At 36.1% G+C, this 16665-nt stretch overlaps 1 pseudogene; it reads right to left on the reverse strand.

The window, feature by feature from the left end:
• Positions 1-14680: 14680 nt before the first annotated feature.
• On the reverse strand, positions 14681-15158 carry LOC114497091 (annotated as a pseudogene).
• Positions 15159-16665: the final 1507 nt, after the last annotated feature.

The following is a 16665-nucleotide window of genomic DNA, read 5'->3' on the forward strand; positions in this document are numbered from 1 at the left end:
GCTCGCGAGAAGACGCGCCCACCTGCTGGCGCGAGGCGCTATTCCTCCCCCCCCCCGCCCCCCGCCCATCCGCGCGCACGCGCCCCCCGCCTGCCCTCGCACCGTGGGCCGCGTAACCCCGCGTGTGAGGCCTCGGATGGCCCACCCTGAGGGAACGGAGAGCGGCTGCGGGTGCCGCGCGCTCTCTGGCCCTTTTTGCTGGTAAGGGTGATTTGGCGTACTTTCCCTCCTCACAATGTCAGTCGGAGCCCGGGTTAGCACTGCGGCGTGCCTGCGCGGGGAGGTGAGAGTGAGCAGATTGGTTATTGGAAAAATAAGTGTCTAGACCCGTTGTATTGGGGGTTTGGAACCAGTGGGCTCTCTCCCTCCGCTCACGGTCTCTGGCTACTAGATCCCCATACCATGCTTGCTGAGCTGGACCTTCCAAACAGCTTCGTCCGTGTGAGGACTGGCAGGGTTTAGGGACAGAAGCAACCTCCGTCTCTTCTTGACTCTCCCTCTCTCTTCCTTCCCTATAACGGAAAAATGTGCTTCTTCAAGTTACCCTAAACTTGTCTGCCCATTGTTTTTAGTGGTAGTGAAGATTCTGCAGGGCACTTAGCGAAGGTACAAATGTTTTAAAAATAAAATGGATGCATGTCACAGCCTATTGACCTCTGTTGCCATTTGCTTCTTTGGAATAGGTTTTAGTTCTGTTGTTATCTCGAGATCAAAAATAATGACTCCCCGGGCCTTTTTGGTGTGTATGCATATTTGAAATTGAAGTTCCTTTTTAATGGTTTTCCAATTTCAAACATAAATGTTAGTCAATAAAGTAACAATTTACATATAGATTGTTATTGTGCTACCCTCTCTAGCCACATCTATTTGGTCATAACATGCCTAAATGTAGTTAATTGAAGCCTCATAAAACAGAAGGACTGGCTTAAGGTAAAATAAGCCTGAGAAAAAAGTTGGTACAACTGCAAGCTGCTAAAAATCTGTGGAAGATAATTGGGTATCTTAAAGTGAAGTGTCTTCTTTGTGAACTTAGGTATTGATGAGGATGGATGTCCTTGTAGTTTGAGAGAATTCTTGTGTAAGGTAGGGGTGTCCCCAAGGAAAAGAGAAGTTGTTTGTTAAGAAATATGATAACCATAATAGGACAACAATAAAAAAAAACAAAAGATTGCTGTGGTCATTTAGAATCATTTGTGGAAAAAAAAGAAATATGACAAGATGGCACATATTGGTGAATTTCCTGTGTTCAAAAGCCAGGCTCCAAAATATAGTATATTTAATAAAGATTATATATTAAATAAAAATAAAATAATTTTTTAAAAGCCTGGCTCTGGAGGACTAGAACTTGATACCATCAGCCCAACTACTGTGGGTTCATCTTTCAGAATACTAGCATCAATTTTAAAAACCTCAAAAGGAGCTGTGTAAACTAGGTTGCCAATTTATTGATTTACAGGTGAAACTGTAACTCATGCTTATAATTAAAACTATAACTCATACAAATATTTATTAAGCACCTTCCATGCCCAAGGACAATGCAGTGGATATTGGAAATGTTGAGTTCAAGTCCACCAGGAAAGATGACAAAGCAAAATTATATGAACATTATGAGAACCTGTGGAAGCTCACACAGAGGTCCTAACCTAGTCTAGTTACTCAGGAAAGCCTTTAGAATGATTTTATTTTAAGAGAATGGGAAATTATTGAAAGGCTTTAAAAGGCAAACTCACATGATCAGATTTTGGGGCCAAAATATTTGTGTAATGGGGAAGTGGGGTGATGTTTTGAGAACTAGTAATGTGACCTTCTGAGCACAAGACCTATTCAATCCAAGGCAGCTTTTTGCTGAGAATTTAGATTGCATAAGAAGTACAAAAGAAAGAGTTAATATTTGACTTTTGACACTTAATGTAAGATTTTTTAGCAAGTTGTCAGACTTCAAATCAAGACATTGTCAAGAGATAAAATGTACATTTGTTGCTTGGCCAGGTGGCTCAGTTGGTTAGAGTGTCGTCGCGTACCTATGACTTAACAAATCAAGGTTAGACCTAGTGGTCCAAATGATAAGAGTTTCTCCCATAGTGAAGAGAAGATACACTGTTTCACCATAAAGGCTTAGGCCAAGATTATATAAAGAAGACAGTGGCAATGAGGTAGGTAAAGTAGAAGAAAATTTTATCCTCTTTGACACGTAGAATTATAAAAAAGAGGTACAAGTGCTCAAGAAAGACCACCAATAACAGTCTTATTCTCACCTGGAGGATGTAAGGTGAGCAGTTTTAGCTTTAGAAATGTAGAGATAGGTATGACAAAACTCAAGGGCAGAAAATTTTTTGTCCCAGTTCTCAGATCTTTGGAAGGATATCACTTGGTTAGGCTTAGGTTACCACATTCAATTAACCTTGAACAAGGCATCATAGGCAGAGGGAAGTCAGGAATTTACTTTCCAGACAGCTTGTGTACTCAGAAGGCAGCTGAGTTGAGAGCTAGCAGACCTGCCATGAAGTCTGGTAATAAAAGAGCAAGGTGATACTCTAGAGAAAACTGCAGGTGTACCTTCCGGAGCAGGGATGTTTAAAGTGCCAAGAAATGAGTTCTGCCAGTCAGAGATGGCTACTAGGCCCTGACCAAACTGAGAAAGCAAAAACATGAACTTCTCTAGCCACCAACTTCAAGTGAAAGACCAGAAGCAACTAGGCACCCAAAGGATGTCACCACAGAGACCAGAAGAGAAAAAAAAATTCAAATTCAGTGACCCTTTGTCCCGATGCCTCAAGGTAATGGAAGCTCCCCTCTTCTGATATTCCCAAATACAATCTAAAATAGGATGTTGGGGAAAAGGTAGGAATATGGAAGGCTAAGGATCTTACCTAAAAAAAGATGAACTTTATCTAAAGGAACTAATTAAAATACTGACTGAACCCAGGTTCCTGGATTAGACGTGTGTGTGTATACTGATTATATACAGGCACATATATAATCAGTGAATGAAATTTCATGAAGATGACCAAATTAGTTTTAGATAAAATGAAAATTCTTTTCATACCTAAGTTGCATTGTGAGTTTCGGGAATTCTCATACATTTTAATTGTTTAATTGTTAGCTTGAGGTGCCCAATATTACTGTCAAAATCCTACCAATCATTCAAGCTGCAACTCAAATGATACATTCTCTGTAAAGATTATTCCCTCTGGCAGAAATCTTTTTGTTTTTTTTTCATGGGGCTTTATAGTTATCCACAGACACAATTACACTATGAATTATGTTACTAGTATACTGAAGAATAAGACTCAAATTTGGAAAGGACTTTAAATATATCCTATTTAATACCTTATCCAATGTTGAATCCTTTGACAAGAAGTTTTTTATCTTTTAATAAATAGTAAATTAAAATACTTATGAAGTAATCCAAAGCCTTACTCATTCTGTGCCCAAACCTGCCTCCTGTAAGGTAAATACAGAGGCCTTATTTTCCCCTCTGTTAGTCATACACAATAATGATAAACTTTCTTCCATCTTCTGCCAATTCTCTGTTCAACTCTCTGTGCCATGTTCAATTCTCTGGCTAAATATTCCTACTTTCAAACACTTCTCATAGCACATTGCTTTGAGCCCCTCTCTCACACTGGACACTGTCCTCTGGGTAGCTCTAATTTTTCTAAGTGTCCATAGGTGAACATTCCAGGTGTGAAATATAAGAAGAATAGAAATAAGAACATGGTAATCTGTCACAACCCTTGCTCTATATGCCAGACTCCGTGTAACACAGCCCAGGAGCACATTAGCTTTTCTGACAGTGGTATCACTCTGGCATACATCCTGAGTTTATAATCACATAAAACCTATACTTCTTTCCTAGACATTTGTTATTTCCCCTGTGATATTGTGAAAATTAAGTATATATAGTATTTATGTAGAGAAGATACTCAGTACAATTTGCTGAATTATTTAATTGAACTTCAGTGCTTTGAGTGTGTAGACTTATATTGCTGCAATTAGCCTAGAATTTTATCAAACTCAAAGTAAAAATAAGTTACAAAGTCCTTTAGTTAAGCTTATAAGTACAGAGGTCATTCTTAGATGAACCACAGCCCTAGGCACTCCCCACTTTTTTATGTCTAGGCAGAAGGCAAAAGGTGAGAACCAAAATCATAGGTAGAAGCAAATAAAAAATGCCTTGCAAATGAAGGAGTGTTTTTTTTCTCTTAAAACATTACCATAACTTTTTCTAAGCCATCATTGTAAATGGTAGGACAAGAGAAAGGTTATGATCGACAGACAAAGTTGAAGACAATCCAGATGTTCTATATTCTATATACTGACCCAGGTAGGTAGTACCTGGACTTGTGAATATCAAATGAGATAATACACATGAAAGTAATGTGTGAGCTTTTGACCACCTCACAAAGTTAGGATATTATTATGGGACACTAAGAATGCCATTAAGAAAGGATATCTGGTCGATTTTACAGTACAAATTTCTGGAAATATTTTAATACCTATATAGCTATTTGAAAACATTAAGAACTTCTATATTCAAAATGTCTTCATAATTTAGCACAGTGATTTTCATTCTTTTTTTTACCTTATGGCACACATAAACTACCAAAATTCTTTTTTACCTCATGGCACATATAAACTACTAAAATTTTGGTGGCACACCAAAAATACATATTTTTTTGCCAATCTGACAAAAGTAGGATTTTTAGTTTTTCACACCAGGTAGCTATTGTTGTATTGGTTGTTGTCATTTTTTCATTTGACAATCTAAGGGAAAAGAGGTCAGTGACCCTGACTAAATAGTCAGGTATTGCATGTTTTGAAAACTCTTGTAGCATACCAGTTGGAAATGACTGGTTAGTGTGTTGAGACCCTTTAAAATTACATCAGATTATATTTGCTTTTGGTAGACTTAGCTCAATGGTAAATTTTTGCCAAGCTCATAATCAAATAATATTGAATCTCTCCCCAATATTTGATTTATAAACTCCTAATTCTGTATCATCACATGATGGGAAAGGGTGGAGGCCTCTGACGACTTGATCCACTACAAATTCATGCTGTCAAAATTCAGCTTGCTTAACAATTCAGTAGCTGTTGCAGATTATTCTCTTGGAAACATGCCCCCCACCCTCCACTCTCACTTTCTTTTTTTTTATTTTTTATTTTTTAAAGATTTTATACATCCATTTCTAGGGAGGGAAGGGGGGGAGAGAGAGAGAGAGAGAGAGAGAGAGATCAATGTGTGGTTGCTGGGGGTTATGGCCAGCAACCCAGGAATGTACCTTGGCTGGGAATCGAACCTGGGACACTCACTCTCACTTTCAAAAGATGATCTCTCCCTCTCTTTCCTGGAAAAAAATGTGAACACAGCATGATACTTTTCATTTGTTCTTATCTTTAGTTCAGTAGGATCCTGGTAGAACTTGCCACATTTCCTTCCCTCATATGTGCCCTCCATTCAGTGCCTATATAGTATAGAATAGTGTTAGCTTCCTATTTTTCCCCCTCCAGCTGCTTTGGTCTTCTTTTCCTCTCTCCCTTTTTTGTCTTTAAAGATTGCCAAATCTCCTTAATTTTAAAAATTATCTTACTTGAACCAAATGGTTTCTATCTATTTTGTTAATATACTTATGGTATGTAAAGAGCCCATTGTAAATTATGAAGCTCTATAAAAGTGTTATTCATTACCCCAATTTCCTTTGAATTCTCTTACAATTTATCCACCTTCACCACTCCAATTCTTATCCTTTGATTGTCATCTTTGGATTCGGTGAGATTTTTTACGTCACGAAATACAAAGGCATTTTACCATCTGCAACCTCTTTGCTATTACAGCAGTTTATTTCTGCTGAACTTCTGTAACACTGAACTCTACTGGATCTCTTCCTCCATATTTGCCTAATGTTTATCAATTTTAGCTTCTAAGCTTCCCTCTTGAGTATAGGTATTCTTTCAAGTTCAACCTCTGACATTATGTTCTTCCCTGTTTAAAGTCATTTTTTTCTGATAATGCATGCATTCCCATGAATTTTAATGTCTTTTTAATATTTAAGTTCTCACCTTATGGTCAAATTCCTACCTCAAGTCCCCGACTATAAATAAAGCTATTACCCTATTTCCAACATTTTTATTTACATTCCCGTAACTATTTCTAATTAATTAATTCATCCCCCACACTGATTGCCTTTTCTAATTTTCCTCATTATTGTCACTGGCAGCAGTACCCTCTTAGTCCCCAGTATCATCCAACTTTTTGGTTTTCTCTTCTCTTTAAATCAAACTATCCTCAAAGCAATTAAAATGTGCAATATTGTTTGAATGTGTGATTTTTTTCTGCAATTTAGGTACCACTACCACATTTAGGTTTTCATTATTTAGACCAGATTATTGAAATTCTCAGGTACATCTCCCTTCTTTAACACTGGTGCTGTTAAAATCAATCCTTGAAAACACTAATCGGAAACTGCTCAATAAATTACAATGGCTACCTATTTTTGTTCTATAGTTAATGATGAGCTACAAATGCTTTTTAGGCAGGTATATGACAACTGTAGTTTTTTTAGAAAGATGAATCTGACCATGTTTTATAAGCTGAATGGAATGGAGGAGGATGGGCATTTAGGAAATTACTATAGTTCAGGCAGTTATAAGGCAGTGTTGATAGACTAGGACAGTAGAATTGGGGAAGGAAAGGAAGCAATTTGACAGTAATGTTACACTATTGTATTTCTGAGATTTAAAAGAATATCCTTCAATGTTTTGATATTTTGAAATATTACATTGTTCACTAATAATACTATGAGTATTTATATACTATAAATATTAATATTACAGTACAGTATCACATGCTGTATGAAGCAAGAAAATGTATTATATATACTTTTCCCGTTTTAAAACTCAATAGTTATTTTCCAATGAAATACTAGTATATTAACCTGAAGAACTAAAGCAACATCTAGTCTTTATATTTGTGAATAAACAAAGTTCAGTTAAAAATGACTGCCAAAATAGCATTTCTTAAAATAACTTCTGCTGTCAATAGTCAAAGTTTAAAAAGAGTTGGTGTCAGAGGGAATAAGTCTTGGGAGGAATGGAGAAGAAAGAACTTTTCTATAAACTGGACTACTTTGATTGAGAACCTTTCTCTTCTCTGGCCCTTCCTCTTCTCTTCAGCATGTATTACAGTAGAATATTTTCAGAATGTGTTCAAGAACACAGTTTTCCCAAAGTGCCAAAGGAATCTTGAAAATATATCTGGTGATGAGAGTTGTAAGTATATAGCTATAATCAGGGTGCCGATTAACAAGTTTGGGGTTGTTCTTGCCTTCACAGGTGTGTCTTTCTAGTTTTGAGTTTTTCACCAGGCTCAACACAAATTCACTACCATCTTTACATTATTGACAAACATTCCCTTGAACACAGCTCAAAACCACTTTCCTGAAACCTTGGTTTAGTTATTGTGTTCTTAAATCTAACAGATTTTTAAAAATCCACAGAAATTTCCTAGGATTTCTATCTCAGCAGAAATTAGAGATGTGACTTTTATAACAATTAACACATTTTGTTTTCCCGAAGTTCTTTCTAAGCTAAAGAAATGCCTGCAGGATTTCTAAAAGCCCTTTCATTTTTCTGAATATTCAGCCCTCCCTCAAATTGTACTGTGACATTGGTGATGTTGCATAGCTCACATTTGCCATACACTTATTAGTAAGAAACCTAACAACAACCACACCTTACCTTGAAACTTTTTCAATAATATTTGTTTTTAGAAACTACAACAATGCATTTAATTGGAGTTTAACTTTCTGACTCCATCCAAACTAAGCCTTTTCCAAGATCCATTATGAGAAAAACTTCAGGGTGGTTAGAGACTTAGTAATAATGAGGTTATTCAGTAAGTAACATCCACTGAATAAAGATTCAATGGTATGCATGTATGTATGTATGCAGGTATGCAGGTATGCAGGTAGGTAGGTAGGTAGGTAGGTAGGTAGGTAGGTAGGTATGAATGAAATCAGTGAGCATTATTGAGTGGCCGTTAGGTTTTCTGTGACGATACAAGGAGAGACACTGCCCATGCCAACATTTCTCTCTTTACCTTAAGTTATTACTGTTATTCTAGAATGCAGAGAAATGGAGTTGCTTCTGGTTGATTAATTTTATCAAGAGGAGATGGCACCATAAAAATTAGCACTGTAGTTATTCATAGGAGCCATGGAGATATATTATTATCACCTTCTGCTCTTCCTAAAAATGTCCCCATTATTAGGACACATAAATTAAGACTATTTATTGTTCTAATATGTATTCATATTCATTGTATAATACTTATAAAGGTATTAAATGCTTTAACATTTGGAAGTTTTGTTTTTTTTTCCACTGCCTTTCCTGTGTTTGAAACTTCTTCACAATAGTTATGCCAAGTTGTATGTGAATATGTCAAGCAACTAGAAAATTGTTGGGTTAGCCAAAAAGTCTGTTTAGTTTTTTTCTGTAAAAAAGACACATTTTTCATTTTCACAAATAACTTTATTGATTTGGATATTTTGAGTATGTCAGCTATCTCCCGCTATTGACTTCTAGTGGGTAGAGGTCAGGGGTGCTCCGAAACATCTTCCAATGCATAAGACAGCCCCACAGCAAGGAATTATTTGGCCTAAATATCAGTAGTACCTAGAAATTTTGCAAATCACTTTTGACACATTCCATCAGTCACAGCACCTTCTCCATATACAGCACAAATCTTTTTTTGCATTTCAGTTGCATTATGTTTCTTAAAATAATAAAGCATTATATGCCAAAACATGCTGCATATCTTCTTCTTCCATCTTCAATATTAAAATGACTACACAAAAATTCACCAATTTTGATAAGTTTTTTTAAATCCATGATATGACAGCTGCCACAATACAATCTAACAAAATTGTTTTGAATGAAATTAAAGACAGCTAAGCACTACTAGAGCCATTGTACAGAAAAAAAAAAAAACACAGACAAACTTTTTGGCCCACCCAATATTTCCTCTTGAGATAGCCTATTCTATCTACAGGGAACTCCAGAGTCAACATCATACAGAATAAAAAAACTCCCTCCCACTGTCAATGTTTCCCCACTTATCTTGGAGACACAGAAAACAGTTAATTCTTCACATGGCAGCCATACATGTGATTCAAAGCACCGTATTTCTTTTTATTTGTCTTTTTTTCCAGTGTAAATCTTCCCAAGTACTACAGCTTGCCTCAAAGGATATTGAGTCCTTGTTTTTCCTCTGAGTATGCTGTAAAATGTATACTTCCCTCTTACAATATAATGCTCACAACTAAACACAATGTAATGGGGGTGGTCTGATCACAACAAGGCAACTCATCTAAACTGCCGATTTACAAATAAATGCTTTTACATGAATTGCCAGTTCATTCACATTAAAAATGTTCTTTGATTATTTTCAACAGTGTATGGCTATTCATATTTGTAAAGTCCTTCACTGTAACTTTCATTTATTATTTCTCATGACAATCATCTTCAATCGTTTTGTTTTTCTGTGCTGAAAGAAATGACTACAGGTCTTATTTTTACAAATCATGGGTAATATTAAAGTTAGTTACGCATAATATATAAAAAACGAAATAACTACTACATTGTAGTTACATTTTATATAGTCTCTTGGTTACTCTATGGCCCTTAAGACCTTGAAATCAGGATATGTCATGAATCTTGACAATAAGATTTTCTGTTTATGATAAATGTCATAAAACCACAAAGTATTTTTGGATTCACACATTTTGTGAGACAGACCATGGGCTAATCTTCCATGGTGTAGAAGGTGTTGACAGTCTATGAAATGCAATAAAGAAGTCTTATTTCAGACATTCACACAACAAGCCTGGCAGCCTTATAAGGATTTAGCTGGTGTTGCTATACTGATAAAGGAGATTATTTCTTTGGTCTCTCATGTGGTCCTACATTGCATTTTTTTCCTCCATAAAAACGTTTTTCAGCTAAAATAGTGGTTTGATTGTTTAAGATATCATAGAACTGAGGAATAAAGGGCCCTTAACCAAACATAGCCAAAGAGAGACTAAGTCTATAGAGACACTATATAGACAGTAAGCCTACAGAAAAGGTGCTATTCTTCCAAGGAACCAAGACTGATACAAATACAAAGTTAATTTCTAAGCCACCACCTGGCAAAACTGAGCTTTCTAAGATAAACTAGACACATTTAGTTTCATTCTTGCCACACACTACATTTTGTTGCCCTGTTTCTGTCCCAGATATGCCACAGTCTTATACCCATAAACCAATCATTCTTTCCTTTTCTCTAGATTTTTTCTTTCCTTTTTATATCATAATAGCCAAATTCCCTGTGGAATGGGGGAGAGGGAAGGAAAAGAAGACAACTAAACCTAGGTATTATTTCAGGAAATACTGTTTACTTCAGGAAATATATCAGTATGTATTCAGTCAAACTAATTTGTTTGGTATAACATGAACAAATCAAGCATCTAATTTGTTTTATACTTCTTTTAAATTTTTATTTATTGACTGTGTGTGTGTGTGTGTGTGTGTGTGTGTGTGAGAGAGAGAGAGAGAGAGAGAGAGATCAATTTGTTGTTCCACTTATTTATGCATTCATTGGTTGTTTCTTGTATGTGCCCTAACCGGAGATCAAACCTGCAACCTTGGCATAGCAGATGATGCTCTAATCAACTAAGCTACCCAGCCAGGGCTGTTTTATGCTTTTACTTTTTTGAGTGTATTATTGAAATGCTGGAGTTTCTTAAAATACAGCTCATAATGACCATGTCTTATATCTTCATAAGAGGCTGCAAATCTGTAGTAGTGGATGGTACATGTGACACTTAATGGCCTCACCTTCTTATGGATAAGCAGCAAAATCCTAATGGATCAAAACCTCTGATTGATTTTTTTTCCCTACCTCCTCACATGCAGATGTAATTTAAATATATTAGTTTCTATTTCAAGACTCTTGGTTTTTCTTTTTTTCTTTTCCACTCCTAAACCTTCAATGCCTTTATCAAGATAATGGGCTCTAAATGTTTTGAAAGGGTAATCTTGTGAAATTGTTTATACAGCTGAGTTATAAGATAATTTAAAGCTTTCAAGTTTCATCCTTGACCTCTTCACTAGATCAGCTAGCTCTCTGTTCCTCAACTTTCTGATTACAAAGAAGACAGCTAAAACTGTCAATTAAAAATGTCTTTTTCCCCTTCCTTCCTTCCTTCCTTCCTTCCTTCCTTCCTTCCTTCCTTCCTTCCTTCCTTCCTTCCTTCCTTCCCCCTCCCTCTTCCTCTCCTCTCCTTTTCTTTCCCTCTCCCTCTCCTCTCCTCCTTCACCTCTGACAGCTGTGAGTCTGTTCGATGTATCTATGCCTCTATGCCTCTGTTTCTATTTTGTGCATCTGCTTATTTTGTCTATTAGATTTCACATATAAGTGAAATCATGTGGTATTTGTTCTTCTCTGACTGACTTATTTCACTTAGCATAATAATCTCAGGGTCAATCCATGCTGTTGCAAAAGGTAAGATTTCATTTCATGGCACACATAAAGTAATTGCTACAATTCTGTGGCACACCAAAAAATAGGTATAATTTTGATTACCAATCTGACAAATTTTTTACCAATCTGACAAAAAATAGGTATAATTTTGATTCATTCACACTGAGTGACTATTGTGTTGGCTGTTGTCATTTTTTAAATTTGACAGTCAAAGGGAAAAGAGGTTGGTGCCCCTGACTAAATAGTCAGGTATTGCATGCTTTAAAAATCCTTGCAGCACACCAGTGTGCCATGGCACACAGGTTGAAAATTGCTGATTTAGAAGAAGGATATATGGAGGAAGGGAAAATAGAAAAAAATTTAAAAATTTTGTGAAGATATTTGTAAAAATTGATGTTTCAACTTTTTACACAAAAAAGTGGAGTTCAGAGTAAGGCACAATATGCCTTACTCTGTAAGGCATATGGCAAATGCTGTAGGGGAGGAAGAAATCATGTGCTGTGCAAGCACAAAGAAGAGAGAAGTTAATTTCAGCTAGGGGAAATCTGTGTGGATGTAACACTTGTCCTGAGTGCTGTTGAGTGCAATAAACTAAAGTGCCATCAGATTGCTTCTGTAGGTCCTACATTGCACTCCAAGTGCTGCTGAGTCAACTCTTCTAACCAGTAGAGGGATCCACAAAAGCATTCATCTTATCCCTAAAAACATTTTTCTTCTTTTTCTGTACATGTATCAGAAAAAATTATTTGATTAAATGGCCCAGTGTCCACATACCTGATGTGTTCTTTAAGATGGAGCAGGGAGGATGAGTGCTGTATGTGCAGAGACCATTCAATAGTGATGAACAATGAGACCAGTTATCCAGACAACTATAATTTCATATAATGTCATGAAAGTACGTGGGCATACTGTAAAACACCTCCATTCAGGCTAATATTTGAAGTATTTTTATTTTGTTGTTTTACTTATAAAGATCACTCAGGTTGGTCTGGAGTACCATTCTTTGGAAATCTAGGCTTCTAAATACTGACTTGACTTTGGTTGATTTTGAGTGATGAGTTATCTTACCATAAGGTTTAATTTTCTTTTTCCTTTTTAAATTTATTATTGTTTGATTACAGTTGTCCCCATTCCCCCCCATTACTCTCCCTTGCCCTGCCCACCCCTGCTGCATTCCATCCTCCCCCACATTGTCCTTGTCCATGGGTCCTTTTTACTTGTTACTTGACTTGACCCTTCCCCTAAAATTATTCAATATTGTTTCCTTACAGTATGCTCCATGACTATTATATTGAAAGTGTTGGAGACTATTTAATTTATAAATATAAATGAGTTATAGTTCTCTTAATGTAAATATAAGAAAAATGTATATTCTATAACAAGATATAAATATTACATAATATATATGTATTCCAACAAAGCTTTTGTTTTTCTAGTTTTGTCTAGAAAAACAAACTAGATCTGTTTTATAGATGCTACCTAATATTACTATAACACATGATTTCCCAGATTTATAAATAGCATCACTAGCCTATACCTACTTCTATCTACCTACAAGCCCTGCATAATAAAATTATTTTATGGAATATAACTTTTCAATTTTTACCTCTGTGTGTTTTTATTGAGGTACACATGTCTTTGTATAAATGAGATTTCCAGTGATTTATTCTGTATAATTAAGCTCCATACTTACAAAATATAAAACCATCTTTATATCTCAGCTTAGTACATTATAAAATCGTAAAGTCATCTTTTATAGTGATAAATATTTCATTACCAGGACCATGCATTCTTCTCTTTTCCCACATGTCTCTGGGACTTTTGCCAGGCATATACCATCAAGACATGACAATTCCCATTTTAACTTTCACCCCAGTGTGAAGTTAGAGTTATTAAAAGATAAAAATATAGGTAAATATTTCCAATACATGTGAGTTTCCTTTTTAAAACATACTTAAGAATAATTGTTAAGCACACTCTGGTCTATTTGATGTCCTACAATTTAAAGGATATGGGATTATAAGTGATACAGATGTCATGTTTTCATAAGGTCTTTGTTATAAATACTTCCATACATATTAATATATTTGGCCTTTAAAGCTAAAGTGGGAGGTCCTTTTCTTTACCCTGAGCCTGAGCTGCTGATGCTCTCCTCAGTACGTGTCCACAACTCCTAAACTATACTGATGTTAGACACAAATCCTTGAGAAATAATGCAGTATCTTAAATAATGACAACTTCTAGTACTAAACTTTCTGAGTTAACTGATTAGTGTTTTAAAAACCTACTTGAATGAAAATGGTTTGGGATTCATGTAATAATGGCGGGTAGCATTTTTTGAGAATTTTTAGGCATCTCTAAGTACTTTGCATATACTAATTGTTTTAATACTTACAATAACTCTACAAAATAGAAACTTTTATGCACATTTTATAGATGGAGAAATGAACACAGAGAGATTAAGGACTTTCTCAGCGTCACAGAGCTTGTAGCTTGTGTTTGAACCGAGACACTTTGGCTTCCGGTATAGTCTTTACATTTTACCAAAAAAATTATATATATGAAGAGAGACAAAGGGAGAGAGAATATATGTGTATGTGCTCAAATTCAGGGTTTCATTTCTTTTTTATCCACACCTGAGGACATTTTTTCATTGCTGTTTGGAGACAGGAAGTGGGTGGGGAGAGAGAAATACTGATGGGAGAGAGAAACATCAGTCAGTACGTGCCCTGACCAGGGGATTGAACCCACAGCCTTTCAGTTTACAGACACTGCTCCAACCAGCCGAGCCACACAGGCCAGGGCAGTGTTTTTATTTCTTGATAAGGAAAAAACACTGGGTACAATTTCACAACTTACTATTATAGTTAAATTTTTCACAGAGAAGAATGAATCACTTCACATTTTTTTAAACTAGGCAACGAACTGTATTACAAACTTCTGTTTCAAATTTTATTCCCAGGCTTCTTCAGCCTAATTACCTAGAAAGAATGATTTGTGTATAAGCAAAAACTGAAAATAGCTACAGTGTCCAAGGAGATTTGGCTTAAAAATACTTGAAATCTAGATTTTATGAGATCTACATACAAAAAAATCTACAAAATCTGAAAAAGCAGTCAATATAAATTAGCAGCGCCCAGTAACTTTTTCAAGTTTATCTTCTTCAGAAATTGACACATTTCAGTTTGCTTCATTTTGGGAAGCCTCATCAAAATTCCCCACAAGATCTGGGACTTCATCATCCTCATCCTCTTTGGTAACAAGGGGTGCTTTATCATTCACAGATAGTTTGGGCAGTTCCTCAGCCAGTCTCCTTAAACGAGGCAGACTGTCTGCACCAAGCTGGTTTAAGACGCCAGGTAGCTTTTCTGTCAGCTGCTTTGTCTCAGGATGGCTTGTAATGGTTAAAGTGTTCACTGCCAGAGATGCCTGACACTGTTCCTTGGACATACTTACCTTTTCAATACCAGAAATATAGTTTACGCCTAACTCCTTTCAGGAGAATGAAGTTTTTTTGGATTTTTTTTATCATCTGCTATAGCTATTCTGTGAACCACTTTCTTTCTATGAGCAGTTCCTTCCCACTAATACGCACCTGTGCCTGCAGTTTGGTGAGTTTTTCCTGGTTCACAATAATTTATTTTGTCTTGTTGCGGGGAGGGAGTGGGCCACATGTTGGACTAGGTTTGGTGTTCAGGGGGTTTTGGGTGGATGAGCTGAGAATAAGCACATACACACAGGGATGTAAGATGGCACACTTTTCTTACCCTCTTTCTTTTCCTTTACACTTTCTGAGGAAAGAAAACACCAATATGGGTCATTTTCAACACTTTCTAGTATTTTATAATTTCTTGAAACATGGCCTACTGGCAACTAATTTTTCTTTTCTTTTTTTAAAAGATGATGGTGAGGAGACACTAGAGACTTGAGGAATGGCTAAAAACTTAAAAAATTCACATTTTCTGTATCCCCAGCTTTATCAGTCACAGTTTGTGAAACACTTTCTTGTACTTGAAATAGAGTGAACTTTTATTTTTGTGAAAAAAGACACAGCTATGCTCAAATCCTTTCAGTGATTGAAGGAACTCCACATATGATCTATGATTCTAGGTCAACCTAAATTTTAGCTTCAACTGTCTGCAGACAAAAATTTGTAGAGTTTCATAACCTGATGCTGCCCTAGGATTATCTACACCAGATTTGCTAAAGACACAGAATGAGTGAGAATTAAATATCCTTCAAAATAGCAAATTGGAATCTTTAGACTCAAAAGTAATTTCTTTGATGATTTTTACTTAATTACTATTCTTATGTACCTGTTCAAGAAATGATGAGCTATCTCTGACTTTAGAACAATTAGTTTTAGGCTTTTTGCATACATAGAAGGTAAATAAGGAAAACAAAATAGAATAGCAACCTGATCACAATGTCTTTACTACTTTTTTGATGCAAAATAGAGAGGTAACTTCACATGGTCATTTGAAATTTTCTGTCTGGAGAAGCATTAAATAGAAAGTTCTGAGATACATACAACAATGTGCTGATTAACTGACAATATAAAGCCCTGATTTGCTGATTTTGACTAGTTTTTGTGATGTGATATTCTCAGTATGGGCTGGTTTCAAGCTACGAATGGTTTTAACAACTGGTTCCCAAAATTCCTGAAAGTTTAGTAATCACTTCTCACATACAACTAAATGCATTATTCTATGACTTAGTTACTGAGCCCCAATGACAGTGACTGCAGGAAATTGGTTGTATTATGGCCACAGTGCTTCACCCTCATGTATCCACACCCTTCACCATGTAACCTTGTAGTGTCTTCTCACTGGTAGTTGGGGACCCAGCCAAGTGACTTTCTTTGACCAGTAGGCTATTAGCAGACATGACAAAAGTGAAAGCCTAAAAAAGACCTTAATATTTTCCCCTTTCTCTTGGATTTCTGCCATTGCCATTTGAACATATTCAGGCTAGCAAAGCCTAATTGTTATTGTTATTGCAACAGATACCATCCTAAATCATTTAACAGTCAGCCAGTCCCACGACATGTGAGTGAGCCCAGCCAAGATCAGAAGTGTGTTTACCTGACTTACTGCTGAGTACAGATACCTGTGCAACGTCAGCCTAAGTAAGTGGCACCA

The sequence above is a fragment of the Phyllostomus discolor genome, chromosome 5, assembly GCF_004126475.2.
Source record: "Phyllostomus discolor isolate MPI-MPIP mPhyDis1 chromosome 5, mPhyDis1.pri.v3, whole genome shotgun sequence".
NCBI classification, from domain to species: Eukaryota; Metazoa; Chordata; class Mammalia; order Chiroptera; family Phyllostomidae; genus Phyllostomus; species Phyllostomus discolor.